The sequence below is a fragment of the Stegostoma tigrinum genome, chromosome 25 (genome assembly GCF_030684315.1).
Source record: "Stegostoma tigrinum isolate sSteTig4 chromosome 25, sSteTig4.hap1, whole genome shotgun sequence".
NCBI classification, from domain to species: Eukaryota; Metazoa; Chordata; class Chondrichthyes; order Orectolobiformes; family Stegostomatidae; genus Stegostoma; species Stegostoma tigrinum.
Window position 1 is genome coordinate 9,995,765 of NC_081378.1, and position 17,627 is coordinate 10,013,391.

General features: G+C 43.1%; 1 protein-coding gene across 7 annotated transcripts in view; it reads left to right on the plus strand.

Annotated features, from left to right (window-relative positions):
• celf2 (cugbp, Elav-like family member 2) overlaps positions 1 to 17,627 on the plus strand; it is a 910,164-nt gene that overhangs the window by 103,295 nt on the left and 789,242 nt on the right. For 5 of the 7 annotated variants that reach the window (XM_059654470.1, XM_048554197.2, XM_059654471.1 and 2 more), the window contains exon 2: positions 13,925 to 14,010. The gene's annotated coding sequence lies outside the window, so the exon portion shown is untranslated. Of the gene's footprint in view, positions 1 to 13,714; positions 13,758 to 13,924; positions 14,011 to 17,627 lie in introns of those variants that run through there. The other 2 variants (XM_059654473.1, XM_048554199.2) reach the window with 2 other exon arrangements.

Consider the following 17,627-nt stretch of genomic DNA (forward strand, 5'->3'; position numbering starts at 1 on the left):
GGAAGGTGAGGGATGTGCTGGAGATGGCCCAGGTGAACTGAAGGTTGGGGTGGAAGGTGTTGGTGAAGTGGATGAACTGTTCGAGCTTCTCTGGGGAGCAAGCGGTGGCGCAAATACAGTCATCAATGTAACGGAGGAAGAGGTGGGGTTTGGGGCCTGTGTAGGTGCGGAAGAGGGACTGTTCCACGTAACCTACAAAGAGGCAGGCATAGCTGGGGCCCATGCGGGTGCCCATGGCCACCCCCTTTGTCTGTAGGAAGTGGGAGGAATGGAAAGAGAAGTTGAGGGTGAGGACGAGTTCGGCTAGGCGGATGAGGGTGTCGGTGGAGGGGGACTAGTCGGGCCTGTGGGACAGGAAGAAGCGGAGGGCCTTGAGGCCATCTGCATGTGGAATACAGGTGTATAGGGACTGGACGTCCATGGTGAAAATGAGGTGTTGGGGGCCAGGGAATTGGAAGTCCTGGAGGAGGTGGAGGGCGTGGGTGGTGTCATGGACGTAGGTAGGGAGTTTCTAGACCAAAGGGCAGAAAATGGAGTCCAGATAGGTGGAGATGAGTTCGGTAGGGCAGGAACAGGCTGAGACAATGGGTCGACCAGGGCAGGCAGGTTTGTGGATTTTGGGAGGAGATAGAAATGGGCCGTGCAGGGTTGGGGATTGGGTCCTGGTTGTTGGGCCCTGATGAACCCCTATCCCAAATCCTGTATGTCATAGATGTCGCATCCTTTTTTCATCATGCTTCAATTTCTTGGCCCAACTGTAAACCAGAAGTGTCACTGCCTGAAAGACAGAGTTCTCCCCTAACAGTGGTGAACTTCAACAGGTTTGCTGCTGGTTTTCTGGGTTGCTGTGCAAGCTCCATCAATGAGAGGAACTAGCACTGCCAGCACAGGCAACTAGTTACCCGAAAGCAGGCAGTGACATACAGATAATGTCAACAGACTAGTAATCTAGAGCTCCAAGGGTCACATTCTGTGAAGATGGGCTTAGATCCCATCATAGCAGAAGATGAAATTTGAATTAAGGAAAAATAATCTAGAATTAACAGGTAGTCTAATGTCATCATAAAACACCCATCTGGTTCACTATTGTCTTTTCGAGAAAGAAATTTTCCATCCTTACCTAATCTGCCCCACATCGGAATCCAGATTCAAAGGAATGTGATTCACTCTTATCTGCCTTCTGATTTCACTCAACAATCCACTCATTTGTATCAAACTACTTAAAAGCTTCAACAACAAAATGAAAATAATCAAATTACCCAGCATTAACAGTGACGCCCGAAACAACAATAGCAAACACAGCAAGGTCCTTCCAGAAACACTTAGGGGTTTCTGCCAAGAGTGGGACAGCTGTCCCACAAAATAGTCAAGACACAGCCTGAAAAGTTCAAATTTACAGAGTCATACCCTCCAGCCAAAGCTGCAGACACTGCCATCACCATTCCTGAGTCTGCCCTGTCCCACCAGCAGGACAGACACAGAAGATGCAGTGGCAGTAGTGTACAATCGGGATGGAGTTGCCCTGTGAGTACTCAACATTGATTCTTGATCCGATGAAATCTCATGGCATTAGGTCTGCCTTGGACATGGAAACCTCCTTTTGATTCCCACCCATGCCGTCCCCATCTCCCCTACACCCCCTACCTTCCCTCGACTGTTGAATAAGTACTCCACCATGTCAACACCACTTGGAGGAAGCACTGAGGCTAACAAGGGTACAGAATATATCCTGAATGGGAGTGTTCAACGTCCATCGCCAAAAGTTACTCAGCCTCAACACATCCTAAAGGATATGGTCTGCAGCGGGTGATGACAGAGCCAGCAAAAGGAAAAAGTCAACTTAACCTCATCCTCACCCATCACTCTGCCCCATAGATGAATCCATTCCTGACAATGTTGTTAGGAGTGACAACACCAAGCACTGTGGAGATGAACTGCTGTCTTCACTTTAAGGACACCCTTGGTCATGTTTTATGATAGTACTACTATGCTAAATGGGACAGACATCAAGAACAGCTGGCAACTCAAAGTTGGGCAAGAAATGCTGTGGGCGGGGTTGTCTTTAACCACAATCTGTAATCCTGGCCAGGGATATGCCCCATCATAACCATTACTGTTAAGCCAATAAATCAACTCTGGTTCAATGAAGATTGCAGGAGGACAGGACAGGAGCAGCACCAGGCATACCTAAAAATGAGATGTCAGACTGTTGAAGCTACAATAGAGGACTACCTGCATGCTAAACAGTATACACAGTAAGTGATAGGCACAGCTATGTGATCCCACACCAACAAATCAAATGTAAGTTCTGCTGTCCCACCATATCCTGTCATGAATGGTGATGGACAATTGAACAACTCACTGAGGGTGAAAACTCCACAAATATCCCCCTCCTCAATGATAGATAATCCCAGCATGACAGTGCAAAAGACACAGCTGAAATATTTGCAACAGTCCTCAGCCAGAAGGGCCAAGCGAATAATTCATCTCAGCCTCCTCCTGAAATCTCCAACATGATAGATGCCAGTTTTCAACCAATTCAATTCACCCTACATGATATCAAGAAACAGCTGAAGGCACTGCATGCTACAACATCGATGAGCCCTGACTAAATTCTAGCAATAATAATGAAGATTTATGTTCCAGAACTGGTCACACCCCGAGCCAAGTTATTCTGGTACAACTACAGCACTGGCATTTATTAAACAACGTGGAAAAATTCCCAGGTATATCTTGGACAAAAAATGCGAGACAACTTCATCCTGGCTAATTACCACCCTAACAGTCTACACTTAGTCATCAGCAAATTAATGGGTGTTGTCAACAGTACTATCAAGCAGCACTTACAGAGGCATAATCTGCTCACAGGCACTCAGTTGATGCCAGATCACCTTGGCTCCTGACTTCATTTAGCCTTGTTCCAAACATGTACAAAACAGCCAAACTCTACATATGAAGTAGATTGATATCACTCAACATATTATAGAATGACAAAATTGTAGTGGTGTAGAAGGAGATCCTTCGGCCCACTGTGTCTGCATCACACTTCTTACTTAGTGCCAATTATCTGCCTTTTCTTCTTATCGCTGCACACCATTTCTATCCAAAATAACCATCCAAGGCACTCTTCAATGCCTCAATTGAACATGCCTTCACCACCTTTCCAGACAGTGCATTCCAGGCCCTAACTACTTGTTGTGTGTAAAGGTTTTTCAGGCACCTTTCAACTGGGTATTGCAAATAAGAAACCTTAGCAAAACTGGAGACAATGGGAAATGTCTCTGCTGTTTGGAGTCATACCTAACACAAAGGACAGGAGTTGCTCAGTGTTATGGGCCAAACCAAACCCCTTAAAATATATTCAGAAGACAGTGTAGACCCTAACTTTTTCTTACTTTAAAGGTCAATGTAAGGTGGTGCATTCCAGATGCAATTCAATTGGTCTTGATATTGAGCAAAGCATACTTTATTCATATACTGTAGTTAAAATACAGCAAAAGAAAAGAAAAAAAATTGAATAACTCACCTCTTTTGGAAAACTTAAGAGAATAATAGACTATTTTACTACTAAACAGTAACTGTTCCGATATAGTAACATCTCATAAACACACCAATGGCAAAAGGCAAGTTCAGAAAAATAGATTGTCTCACAAGCAGTTCTCCTTTCCAGGATGGAAAGACACATCAAGAGAAAACTCTAAGAGAGAGAGAGTAGCAGAAATGTGCTGCATGATCTAAACCCAGTTTCAAGACACAGCAACAATCAGTACTGAAAAGTAAAACTAAAAATTCCTGGCTCTGTGGGAGCTTGACCCCACCCATTTAGGATGCTTCTATTGTTCCAACTTTTTAAAAAATCAAGGCCCCACAAACTGTTTGCTTTATTGGATCCAAATAGACAGCTCATCACTTCTGTCTTAAAACCATTCTTCATTTAAAAAAAAACAAAATATATCTCTTACAGTCATAGTATTGCCACATCAGTGTAGATATTGTTAACCAACCTGTTCAAGACCACCTCTAAAGCAGGTGGAACTTGAATCCAGGCTTCTGGACTCAGGTCGGGTCAATAACTCTGCACCAATAGCAGCTCAAGCTCCTGAGTGTCAAGTCCTCAGCTCAACCATTTTCACCTGTTGCATCAATGATTTCTCTCCATCCTAAAGTCAGAAGTGGGAATATCCGCTGATGATTGCAAAGTATTTGCAACATTTGTGACTCATCAGATACTGAAGCAGTCCATGCCTATGTGCAGTGGATACCTGGGCAACATCCAGACTTGGGTGAGAAGTGACAAGTAACATTCATGCAACACAAATTCCCGTCAATTACCACCTCGAACGAGAAATAAACTAATCACTACCCCTTGATAATCTATGGCAGCACTATTGGTGAATTTCCTACTGTCAACATTTTGGGAGATTGACCAGAAACTGAACTGGACTAGCTGTATAAATCTTGCAATAAAGTGTTGCCCACTGAGATGAGGCAAAATTTCTTCTCTCAGCGAACACTGAATCTGTGGAATTATTTACCACAAAGGGCTGTAGAAGCTGGGTAATTAAGTATATTCAGGGCTGAGATACGTTCTTAACCAATAACACAAACAGTCTTCACAAGGAGATAATGGGAACTGCAGATGCTGGAGATTCCAAGATAATAAAATGTGAGGCTGGATGAACACAGCAGGCCAAGCAGCATCTCAGGAGCACAAAAGCTGACGTTTCGGGCCTAGACCCTCTGATGAAGGGTCTAGGCCCGAAACGTCAGCTTTTGTGCTCCTGAGATGCTGCTTGGCCTGCTGTGTTCATCCAGCCTCACATTTTATTATCTAGTCTTCACAAGGAGCCAGGTCTCAGAGGTCAGAAAAATGTGACTAGCCCTTGTGACGAGCTAATCATGTTTGAATCCACGACTCATTTATATCACCTTCTAACATAATAAAACATCCCAAGGTGCTTCACAACAGCACTGTAAAATATATGCCGCAGAAGGAGATAGTAGAGCTAACAGCCAAAGGGCTTGGTTTTAAGGAGTATCAGAAGAAAGGTAAGTGGAGTAATGAGGTGGAGATTGTTAGGGAGGATATTCCAGAGTTTAGGTTCCAAGCAGCTGAGGGTACAGTCACTGGTGGTAGATTAATTAAAATTAGGGATACTCACGATACCATAATTAGAGGAAAGCAGAAATGACAGAAGATTGTGCATTTGGAGATTACAAAGATAGACAGCGGTGAGGCCATGAAAGGATTTGAAAACAAGGAAGAGCATTTTAAAATCAAGGTGGTGCTTGATCGGATGCCAGTTCAAGGCAGTGAGCACAGGAGTGACAGAGGAACAGAATTTGGCATACATCAAGACGTGACCAGCTGAGTTTTGAATAAGGGTACAGTATCCATATTGTATTTCCATTGGTGCACTGAAACTTGAACTGTCTGATTCTGATAACCATTGGCAGCCCTAAGAATGCCGGAATGTTATAGAAATATGACTACGTTTATTAATAAAAATCTCATTACTTTAGTAATCATCAAAATCAAACTTGCAGATTTAACATTTGCAACAACGTTCTCCCACTCTTTATTACATCACATTTGTTAACAGTTGCTGCAGATTAAAAGAGGACAACTTTATGATAGAATTATCTGAGGGGAAAGTGAATAAATTTCCTATTAAGACATCATTGGATTAACAACAGGGAGCACATGTCATGACAGCTTAGGAACTAACTAGATTGGCAAGGGACCAGCTTGCTGTTTCTTGCTCTATAGCTTTATAATGCCAATAAAATGACACCATATGTGCACTAAACATGATTGCGCTAGGGATTTCGGTTAACAGAGTAGATTGTCACCTCTAACTTTCCAACAAGCTAGTGGAGTGAAAATCCTCTTTGGAGATATCTGTCCTTGTCCTGCAAATCACTTTTTCACAAACATTACAAAATGTAAGTTTCTTGTGGAGAGTTTAATGGACATTGACCATTCTGGGATGCATTGCCTATTTTCTGTTCTTGAAGTGCTAAGTTATTACCTTTGTACACAAGTACTTAGTCTGGGGAGGTTCAACCCAGTTCCTACTGCCACAAACTAACTGAGGATATGATGCTAAAATGGAATTGCTACTTGGAATGTAGGTCTGAGCATGGAGGAAGAGGAAAGTTGGGATAATATGGCATAAGATGATGTATGTAAAGAAGTTAATCTATGATCTTAATTGAAGCACCACCCAATCTGATACATATGAAAGACACTGGGCGAAATTTCAGTTTGTTGAGTTTGGAATGAGGTAGGGGCTGTCACTATTTCCTGATAAAGGTACAAGTACCTTACCTAGCCTATACTAGTAACAATTCAAATGCCTAAGACTTTCTATAATGTATGTGTCGTTACTGTGATATAATAAACTACTCCAGCTGAGATTTACTTTAAAATGGATAACTAGAGGACAGCCCCAAAGATCAATCCTAGGGTGTCAATTATTTACTATCCACATAAAAGACATGGGATGGGAGGCAGAGTGTCATGTATCCAAATTTGTCAAAGATACCGAAATAAACGGTGTTGCATGATACGGTCACGGCATATGGAATCTGCAAAAAGGGGCATAGATAGTTTGAATGTGCTCGCATGGAGTTTAATGCAGGAAACTGTGAGACTATGCATTTTGGTATGATAAATCACAAGGTAGATTATCACTTAAATAGAGAGAAACTCTAAAAAATTACAGCAAAGAGGGATCTGGGTGGCCTTGTGCATGAACCACTAAAATAGTTAGTATGCAGGTACAACAGGTTGATAGGAAGGCAAATGGAATTTTGTCCATTATTACTCAGGTTTGCAGTTTGAAAATAATCACAACTTGTTACAACAGGACAGGTGTTTGTGAGAGAGATCATAGGAATGCTGGAGAATCCGAGATAACAAGGTGTAGAGCTGGATGAACACAGTAGGCCAAGCAGCATCTTAGGAGCAGGAAAGCTGACGTTTCGGGCCTAGAGCCTTCATCAGAAATGGGGGAGGGGAAGAGGGTTCTGAAATAAATAGGGAGAGAGAGGGAGGTGGATCGGAAATGGATAGAGGAGTAGATAGGTGGAGAGGAGACTGACAAGTTAAAGAGGTGGGGATGGAGCCAGTAAAGGTGAGTGTAGATGGGTAGGTAGGGAGGAAATAGGTCATTCCAGGGAGAACGGACAGGTCAAGGGGATGGGATGAGGTTAGTAGGTCGGAAATCGGGGTGCGGCTTGAGGTGGGAGGAGGGGATAGGTGAGAGGAAAAACAGGTTAGGGAGGCGGGGACAAGCTGGGCTGGTTTTGGGATGCGATGGGGGAGGAGAGATTTTGAAGATTGTGAAATCCACATTGATACCATTGTGCTGCAGGATTCCCAAGCAGAATAGGAGTTGCTGTTCCTGCAATCTTTGGGTGGCATCATTGTGGCACTGCAGGAGGCCCAGGATGGACATGTCGTCTGAGGAATGGGAGGGGGAGTTGAAATGGTTTGTGACTGGGAGCTGCAACTGTTTATTATGAACCAAGCATAGGTGTTCTGCAGAGCAGTCCCCGAGCCTCCACTTGGTTTCCCCGGTGTAGAGGAGGCCACAACGGGTACAGTGGATGCAGTGTACCACGTTGGCGGATGTGCAGGTGAACATCTGCTTGATGTGGAAAGGCTTCTTGGGGCCTGGGATGGGGGTGAGGGGGGAGGTATAGAGGCAGGTGTAGCACTTCCTGTGGTTGCAGGGAAAGGTGCCAGGTATGGTGGGACTGGAGGGGAGTGTGGAATGGACAAGGGAGTCACAGAGAGAGTCGTCCCTCTGGAAAGCAGACAAGGATTTTAATTAGATTTTTAAATTTTTAATTAGATTTCCGACAGTGTGAAAACAGGCCCTTTGGCCCAACAAGTCCACGCCGCCCCTTGAAGCATCCCACCCAGACCCATCCCGCTATAACCCACACATCCCTGAGCACTATGGGCAATTTAGCATGGCCAATCCACCTAGCCTGCACATCTTTGGACTGTGGGAGGAAACCGGAGCACCCGGAGGAAACCCACGCAGACACGGGGAGAATGTGTAAACTCCACACAGACAGTTTCCCGAGGTGGGAATTGAACCTAGGTCCCTGGTGCTGTGAGGCTGCAGTGCTAACCACTGAGCCACCGTGCTGCCCCAGCGGGGATGGGGAGGGAAAAATGTCTTTGGTGGTGGGGTCGGATTGCAGATGGCAGAAGTGTCGGAGGATGATGTTTTGGATCCGGAGGTTGGTGGGGTGGTATGTGAGGACAAGGGGGTTTCTTTTTTGGTTGTTATTGCAGGGACGGGGTGTGAGGGGTGAGTTGCGGGAAATGCGGGAGACACGGTCGAGGGTGTTCTCGATCACTGCGGGGAGGAAAGTTGCGGTTCTTGAAAAATGACGACATCTGACATGTACAGGAGTGGAATGCCTCATCCTAGGAGCAGATGAGGCAGAGGCGAAGGAATTGGAATTAGAGGATGGCATTTTTGCGGGAAGGTGGGTTGGAGGTAGGGTATTTTAGGTAGCTGTGGGAGTCCGTGGGCTTGAAATGGATATCGGTTTCTAGCTGGTTGCCTGAGATGCAGACAGAGAAGTCCAGGAAGGAGAGAGTGGTATTAGAGATAGTCCAGGTGAACTTAAAGTTGGGGTGGAAGGTGTTGGTGAAGTGGATGAACTTTTCGAGCTCCTCATGGGAGCACGAGGTGGCGCCAGTATAGTCATCAATGTAACGGAGGAAGAGGTGGGGTTTAGGGCCAGTGTAGGTGCGGAAGAGGGATTGTTCCATGACGCCTACAAAGAGGCAGGCATAGCTTGGGCCAATGGCCACATCCTTTGTCAGTAAAAAAGTGAGAGGAATTGAAAGAGAAGTTGTTGAGGGTGAGGATGAGTTCGGCTAGGCAGATGAGGGTGTCAGTGCATGGGAACTGGCCAAGCCTGCGGGACAGGAAGAAGCGGAGGGCCTTTAGGCCATCTGCATGGGGAATGCTGGTGTATAGGGACTGGACATCTATAGTAAAAATGAGGTGTTGTGGCCTGGGGAATTGGAAGTTCTGGAGGAGGTGGAGGGCGTGGGTGATGTCACGAGGTCACACCTTTCGTACTGAACACCCTTTGGCAATGTCTCTTACCAAGTGACATAGTTAACTCGTCTTAAGCTAATGTAACCTGTTGTCAGGTATGTGTAATAAACAATTTTTATTACTCAAGTATGTGCCAAAGACATCTTAGTGGTTAATCATCCATCACTTGACACAAGTAAGCCCCATTGACAAATATTGCAACAAGGGTTGTTGACAACATAGCTACCCAAAGGAAATCTAGCAGAACCAGCTTCAGGCATCTCTTCAATAACGGTGGCCTGGAGCAAGAGACAAAGTGGCCTGTTGAAAAATAAAGTTGCAATGTAGAAACAAGGAATGAAAAAAGCCACCACATGAGTTGCATTCTTCTTTGAAGATTTTGTTTTACTCAGCACAAGGCAAGCAGCTATATATTAGCACCTTAGCAGTGGGGAACCATAGCATAGTTTGGAATGCTTATGTATGCATTTTGTTTGTGTGACTATTACATGGAGGAGTACATCAGCAGTATATGCAAGCTTCCAGCTATGACTGTGTTTGTCCTGGGAGTCATGCAGCTCAGAAGGTTGGGGTAGCTTGTTGGTAGAAATATAGTAATGGTGGTGCTGTTGGAGGCCATTTGGCCCATTGTACTGATGCATACCAATTAAAAGTTAGCCAACCTAGTGCCAGTTTCTAGATGTTGATTCATAGTCTGGAGGGTCAATAGCACAGTTTAAGTGAGATGAAGGTTTTTGCCCCTCTTGCATTCCCCCTTACGTTCCAAATCCCCAGCATCCACCAAGTGAAAATCCTTCTCCTCGCTTCCCTCTAATTCTTCTACTACAGTAGTGTGTTTACGGAAGATACAAAGCTGAGTGGATGTGTGTGTTTTGAGGAGATCTAAAATGCATTCAGGAGGATTTGGACAGAGTTAATGAATGGGCTAAACATGGCAGATGGAATAGAATGTGAAAACTATTAAGTTAACCACTTTGATAATAGAAACAGATGTGCAGAGTATTTCTTAAATGTTGAAAGGTTGGAAAGTGTAGATGCATAAAGGGACCTAAGTGTCCTTGTCAATCAGTCACTGAAGGCAGATGCAGCAAGCTATTAAGAAGACTAATGGAATGTTAACCTTAATTACAAGAGGATTTGAATACTGGAGTAGTAAAATCTTGCTTCAATTGTACAGGACCTTGGCTAGACTGCACCTGAAGTACTGTGTGTCTTTATCTCAGGATAGGCAATAAATGCAAGCCTTGACACATCCCATGAATACATATTGTCAGAACTAGATGAGGAGGGATGAATCAGCTCCCATTTTTCTGTATCTTTCGGTCAGTCGCAACAAATGTTTAAAATTACTTTTAGCACTCAGCGATATCATACTACAATAATTCATAGTATCAATCAATATTATGGAGCCAATAATAAGGTTTTTATTAGACAAAAGAAAGAGGAATTTTATTATTTTTTAACCCCAAAAAAATTATAAAAAACATCAAACACATTACACAGTTTTAAAAGGGGAGAGAGTCTAGTACAATAAGAAGATAAAGAATACATATTTTTAAACTTATTGAAGAATCCCTCAGTTGTTACAGTTGGTCCTGAGACCCTGGCTGTTTAGTTGATGTCTTGAATTCACAGCTGTATCAAAATTTGGAGAGTTCTCCATGAATTAGTTTTTTCTTCTGATTTATTCTATGACTAGTGCCAGCTTTAGAGACATTGAGAAGGAAACAAGGAGAGGAAGTTGTTTTCTCACTCCTTGCTGTTACTAATAACTGTGCTCCCTTTCTCCTGCCTAAAAGCTATTTACCTTAAATAAAGTTTGTTTGGGTGCTTCCGTACCTCCAGTGCTTTTTTTTGACTGTATAATTGGCAGGTGACTGTGTCTTAGTATAAGAAATTTCCAGAGAGGTCTAAACCAAAAACAGGAAATAAGGCATTTTTTTGTTCCTTGAACCTGTCTGAGATTTGGTGCCTTTTGATGAAATGTTGATATTGGTTCAGACTGTCTTAATCTCCCATACATTTCAATCTGGTCAAGTGACCACTTCAGCAATCTTAAATCCATATTTCTTCCTTGTATAAACTATATTTTTCATGAAGGTCTTGGATATTAAAATCAGGTGATTATCTAAAAAACATTGCAGGGACCATGACAGTGTTAAGTCACTGTTCAATGTGCATCCAATGCTGAACGTGCCAACTTAGAATGAGCCTGAATGAAGTTGCATTATCAAGAGTTTGTACAGAGTCTGACATCTGGTGTGAAAGTCTAAAGTGACCTCAATGGCACTTCGGATCTCCCACTTCAATGGCGTGTGGCTCCAAATCCAGGCTGCACACCCTCTGTAGCAACAGCTCCACTGCAAATGAAAAACCTGCCAATACCACAGTTTTACTTTTAGTGAAACCCTGAGACTTTAAAGGCAAGTAAGGCCAATTCAGTAAATCATTTTCTAGCATAAGCTGGTTCATTTGTATCCAATGGCACTGCATAATTGTTTCAAATTATGCTTCAAAAAACCTGTTAGTTAGTCACCTCTGATACACTTTAATATGAAGCAATCATCACTGAGGGCAGTAGAGATCCTTCCCCTCCAGTAGGACATTTTTAAATAGCCTTTGTAATAATGGATGGGCCTGAGGGACTAGTTCACAGTCAGTGAGATAAAAAAAACCTAACACTGAAGAAAAATGAGAAGTGTTATATTTTTTCAATGAAAAACAGTGGCACTTCAATAGATTTTGAGGGGATGACGGCAGGACTGCTCTACCTCCAATGATAATACATCAATCCTGTAAAGCATTTTGAAATCTTCAAACAGAATGCAGCAACTGTAGTAGAATCTAATTGAAAAAAGCTTCAGTTATGGATTGGAAACAGAAGATTGTGAAGCAGTGTGAAGTGAAAAACATTTGAACGTTTAAAATGTGGCTGGATGCTCTAAGGGGAGGTGTAACTTACTTTGGTGAGAGTGGACAACGTGAACTCTGATAGGCCAAATGGCTGGTAAAGACTTGTTTTTCTTTTATTGCTCCTGTGGCCTTTACAATCCAGTGTCTGTTAAACTCTATCCCTTCATACCCCAGATATACATGTATTGATAACTAAATGAACTTATCACTGACCTTATGATCCAGAAACCTAAAGTCTAAAATTTAATTAAAGAACCAATTTCTTTTTAATCACCCTGTTCTAAGGTGTTACACTTCAATGCATTGAGTACAGGAAGGGAGGTCATGTTATCACTGTACAGAACATTGATTAGGCCACTTTTGGAATACTGCGTGCAACTCTGGTCTCCCTGTTATAGGAAGGATGTTGTGAAACTTGAAAGGATTCAAAATAGATTTACAAGGATGTTGGAGGGTTTGAGCTACAGGGAGAGGCTGAATAAGCTGGGGCTATTTTCCCTGAATGTCAGAAAGCTTGAGGGGTGACCTTGTAGAGGTTTATAAAATCACAAGGGGCTGGGATTGAAAAATAGATGAGGTATTTTTCCTGGGGTGGGGGAACTCCAAAACTAGAGGGTATAGGTTTAAGGTGAGATGGAAAAGATTTAAAACGGACCTAAGGGGCAACTTTTTTTCATACAGAGGATGATGGGTATATGGAATGAGTTGCTAGAGAAAGTGGTGGAGGCTGGTTCCATTACAACTTTTAAAAGGCATCTGGGTGGATATTTAAGTAGGAAGGATTTAGAAGGACATTGGCCAGAAGCTGGCAAATGGGATTAGATTTATTTAGGATATCTGGTCAGCTTGAACAAGGTGGACTGAAGGGTCTGTATCCGTGCTGTATATCTCTATGACTCGGCTGAATGGCACAGCGCCGAAGCAGGGACACTGCCCCTGCAATCCATTCAATTGAAGTTATTTAGTATCCAAAATGGACATTTTCCTCCCTTTCATACAGTTTTTTTTTATGTTTCAAAAAGTCACTATCATTACCAGCATTAGCCCCTCTTAAGATACAGATCTCTGAGTTAATAAACCGAGGGGCTGTTTGCTGCAAGTTTTTACTTTACAAAAAACAAACACATCTATGAAAATGTGGAGTGATAATGGGCACTGCAGATGCTGGAGAACCCAAGACAATAAAATGTGAGGCTGGATGGACACAGCAGGCCCAGCAGCATCTCAGGAGCACAAAAGCTGACGTTTCGGGCCTAGACTCTTCATCAGAAAAGGGGGATGGGGAGAGGGTTCTGGAATAAATAGGGAGAGAGGGGGAGGCGGACCGAAGATGGAGAGAAAAGAAGATAGGTGGAGAGGAGAGTATAGGTAGGGAGGGTACAGGTCAAGGAGGTGGGATGAGGTTAGTAGGTAGGAGATGGAGGTGCGGCTTGGGGTGGGAGCAAGGGATGGAGCCTGCGAGGAAAAGGTTAAAACATCACCCCCGGCGCCACAGTATTTGCAAGTTACTTTCCCCTCTCGCCGTTAAATAGAACGAGCCGCGTTGAACCCCATTCCGATGGTATTAACTGTTGGTAACGGTTTGTATAAACCGACACACGCTGAGGTGACAGCACAGACTGATTGCTGGGAGGGTGGGGTTACAAAAAATAAACAGAAGCTTCGGCAGGACCGAGATACCAGATAGCAAATGTTCCAGCATGCTTTCTCCCTGCTGTCTCTGGCAGAAGCTTTTCAGGAAAGCCGCAGGTACTCAGGAACCCGGTGGGAAGGGAGGGGCGCGACAAAATAATGCAGCACTGACAGCTAAAGCAAATTACTAATGAAGCCCTATTTATGGTGTGTGTGTCTGCAGAACAGCTGAAAGATTCCAGAGTGAGAATTCTTAACAGTCTCCATTTGTTTTCACTCCCCAGGATACAAACAAAAAAAACAAACAAAAAAAGGAAGACAAATCTATTAGAGTAACATTTATTTGAAGTGAGTCTTCAAGAAGAGTCTGGTAAGACTGAATTTATTTCCTCTTTTTAAATGTTTAATTGCATTTCCATTGTAAATCTATGTTGTAGGCTTTGTGAATCTGTTAGAAACTATGTGCCTCTCCTATTGTGATATTTCCGAGCACCAGATCAAGTTGGTTTGGGGAGGAGGGGGGAGGTTGGTGATGGTGAGGTGTCATTGCCATTATCTGACCTTTGCTTCCCACTCATAATAGGTGATAACTGCATTTGTGTCATTACTGATGATGTATGTCTCAGTACTGACTTGTCTGCTGGGTGTAAAACAAGGAGTAGACTTCTCATTCCTGAGAACAGGCAGGCATTTGATGCCCTCCAGTCCCAGTTTTATTTAAGCGGTACTTTTGGTTTTTTTTTGCGTGACAAGCCTTATGCTTCACTTTCCGTTCAACAATTTGCAACGGCGATCTGATATTCAGTGACTTTGTTTGGAGGAGTGTACGTCGTGGTTTGAAGTCAGTTTGTTCGCTGTATTTATAACATTGTGCGCATGTATTCTCAGGAATACACCTGTACCCCTCCGAGGTTAGAAAACTCGCCGTAGACTGGAAAAGTGATTTTGTAACTTTGCAAGCCAGTATGCTGTCTTTTGCTACGTGTTGAAAATTGCCCTTTTACAATGGAAATATATTCAGCAGTATGTATTTCATTTCAATCTTCCAAAAGATTATTGATAATCAGTTTTAAAGAAAGATGCTTCGAGTGTGATTCCAAAAAGGGAGTCTGGGCTGCTGTAAAAAGCTGGTAGTTCGTGACAGATTCACGAATTGTCCCCTTTTGTCTATCGTTTCTCGGACCTCAATAATCTAAATACAGGAGAATCGCGTAGCGATCAGAATGGTTTAGTTTAACTGAGCTCGCTGGGTCTGTAACAACAACCGAACCTCAGTCTGTTGCTCTTTCAAGAAAAGTAATCTCGAAAATGGATTGATCGCATTTTGAAATAACCGTCCTTCATATTTCCTTACAATGTAAAGCTTTGTGGGGGGGAAAAGTGTGGAGCTACACAATGATTTCGTAAAACGTATTTAAAAATACGTTCAAAATTACATCAGAAAACCTCAAAAAAGTCACGTTTTCCACAAATTATTTACGAAAATTCCTGATGTGTCGGCGGTCCATGGAGCATGCACAATGCAATACGCTGTTATTTCAATCAACTCTGCTCGCCATGCCTTTAAATATATCAATAACAAAGGCACTTGTTTAACCCTTAAACACAGCTGAGGAGGCAGGAACTATCTGAGGTCAAAACAAGGCTAAATAAACAAGGGCCAAATATTTCACCTGGCTGCCAGTTTCTAGGTCAATGTTTGTTTTTCAGAGCGTGCAGAAGGTGTGAATGGGCTGGAGCTCACGCCTGATTCACTCTGTCAAGTGCGAATTGTCCAATTCACAGCATTGAGCTCTCTCTGAGGAGGGTTGGATTGGAACAATTTCAGAGATGGGCCCAAACGGTGATATCCCTTAACGCTTGCCGCCCTGTAGCTTGACTTGCACCTGCATTTTGTCCCATGGCACTTGACTTATTAAATCGATTGTGGGCTACCCCAAACTTTCTGGCACAGGTTTGATGGTATGAAAGAGATGGGATAGCTGATGGCAGGCTTTGTAAAGAAAAAGCATTCTGTTCAACACCTCTGTCCACGCACACATACACACACACGTACAGAGACACAGAAATATGTTTCAAGTATAAGTCGTTCCGATGCTCCAGTTACAACACACACGAAGATGCTCCTAATAAAAACCGAAAGAAATGCGGATGCTGTAAATCAGAGACTAAAACAAAAGTTGCCGGAAAAGCTCAGCAGGTCTGGCAGCATCCGTGCACAGAATTTAATGTTTTGTGTCGAATGACCCTTCCTCAGAACTGAGCTGATGAGCTCTTCCAGCAGTGCAGCTCAGTTTTGAGAAAGGGTCACTCCGCCCGAAACATTAACTGTGATTTCTCTCCACAGTTGCTGCCACACTTGCAAAGCTTTTCCAGCAATTTCTGTGTTTGTTCCCGATTAATGGCGTTCTGTGGGAATCCGTGTACTCGGAAGCTGGGAGTGTGTAGCAACGTGAGATCGCTTATTGCAGCAGTTTTTAAAAAAATATCTTTGGCTGTGGTTGGATATTAATCTAGGTAAATAAGAGCACATATACTCTCAGAATTCATATGTTTTCAAAAGTGATATTATCGCACCTATACGGCATTACTGCATTCAACGTTGGTCACTGTACCTGGGATGTGGTATTATTTCCCTCGAGAGGGTGCAGCACAGAGCCAATACGGTGATGCTTGATCTTGTAAGTATAAATCATAAGGGAATGTGAAGGGAGTTGAGCTTGTGGTTATTGGAAAAGAGATTTTGATGTGGCCTCATAAAAATAAATAAGGGGATTGATGAGCTGACCCTGATAAAGTGTTCAGGTTCATGGAAAGCAGAGGCAATGCGAGTTTCAGAACAGAGGCGTCATTCGGACAGGATTGGAGATAATCCCACACATAAGAGTCAAGCAGCATCGATATTGCAGGAAGCAGCCCTTATTTACGTTTTGGAAGCGAGTGACTAACGGTTCCCTGTCAATAATGTTTCCTTTAAGGTTAGTGTGAGGGCACAAGCTAACAAGGCAATGAGATTGTAAACAGCAGGACACTAACAGGCTTCTGCTGTGACGTAAGCCTGTCTCAGAATTCAACCATTCAGAAGTCTTTACACTTCCATAACTGCTCTTATTTCCCTAAGGTTAGCTGTAAAGGTGCATCCGACCTTCCCATCCGCCATTCTGCCATTCACAAATTTCAATTGCCGGTTTCCTCATTGCTTTAGACATAATAGCAGCTGCAATGTGCAAGAGATTGTGACTTTGCTGCTGAAGTTTTAGTGCAATTGTAAAGAATGAATGACTGTACACCTTGACACTCTCAAGCAACCGAGTAACCTCAACTGGTGGCAGGCTCTCCGTTCTAACACGGACTGCATGAGTTGAAAAACTGCAAGCACCCGTGGACAATGAGGTAATGCCCACAAATTTTAACCACTGCAGACAGGACTTGAAGCTCAAAAGGCGATCCCTAACTTCAAATTAAAGAGCACTGTGCAAGAGTGACAGCCTTGTTCTTGGCCCAGTCTGTGAAAATTCTGCAGTAAGAATCTGGGACACTTTTAGTCAATGAAAGCACTTTGCAAACCTCCTAAGTGTATTTACATGTCATTTCGTATCAATGCAGCAGTTGAATACTCTATAAATACAGGAAGGATTCTTGTATGTTAATATCACTATAAAGTTTCTCAGTATGCTGTTGCTATTAGTAAGAAAGCTACCGAGAGCTTATAATATAGAAACAGGTAAAATAGAATGTAAAATTGCAGATGCTGGAATTCTGAAACACAAACAGAAATTGCTACAGGAACTGAGTTTGGCAGCATCTGTGGAGAGAGAAAACATTTCAGGTCCAGTGATCCTTCTTCAGAATAGAAACACATAATTTCGTAGAATCCCTACAGTGTAGAAACAGACCCTTCTGCCCAACAAGTCCACACTGACCCTCTGAACATCCCATCCAAACCCATCCCCCTATAACCCACCTAATCTACACATCCCTGAACAA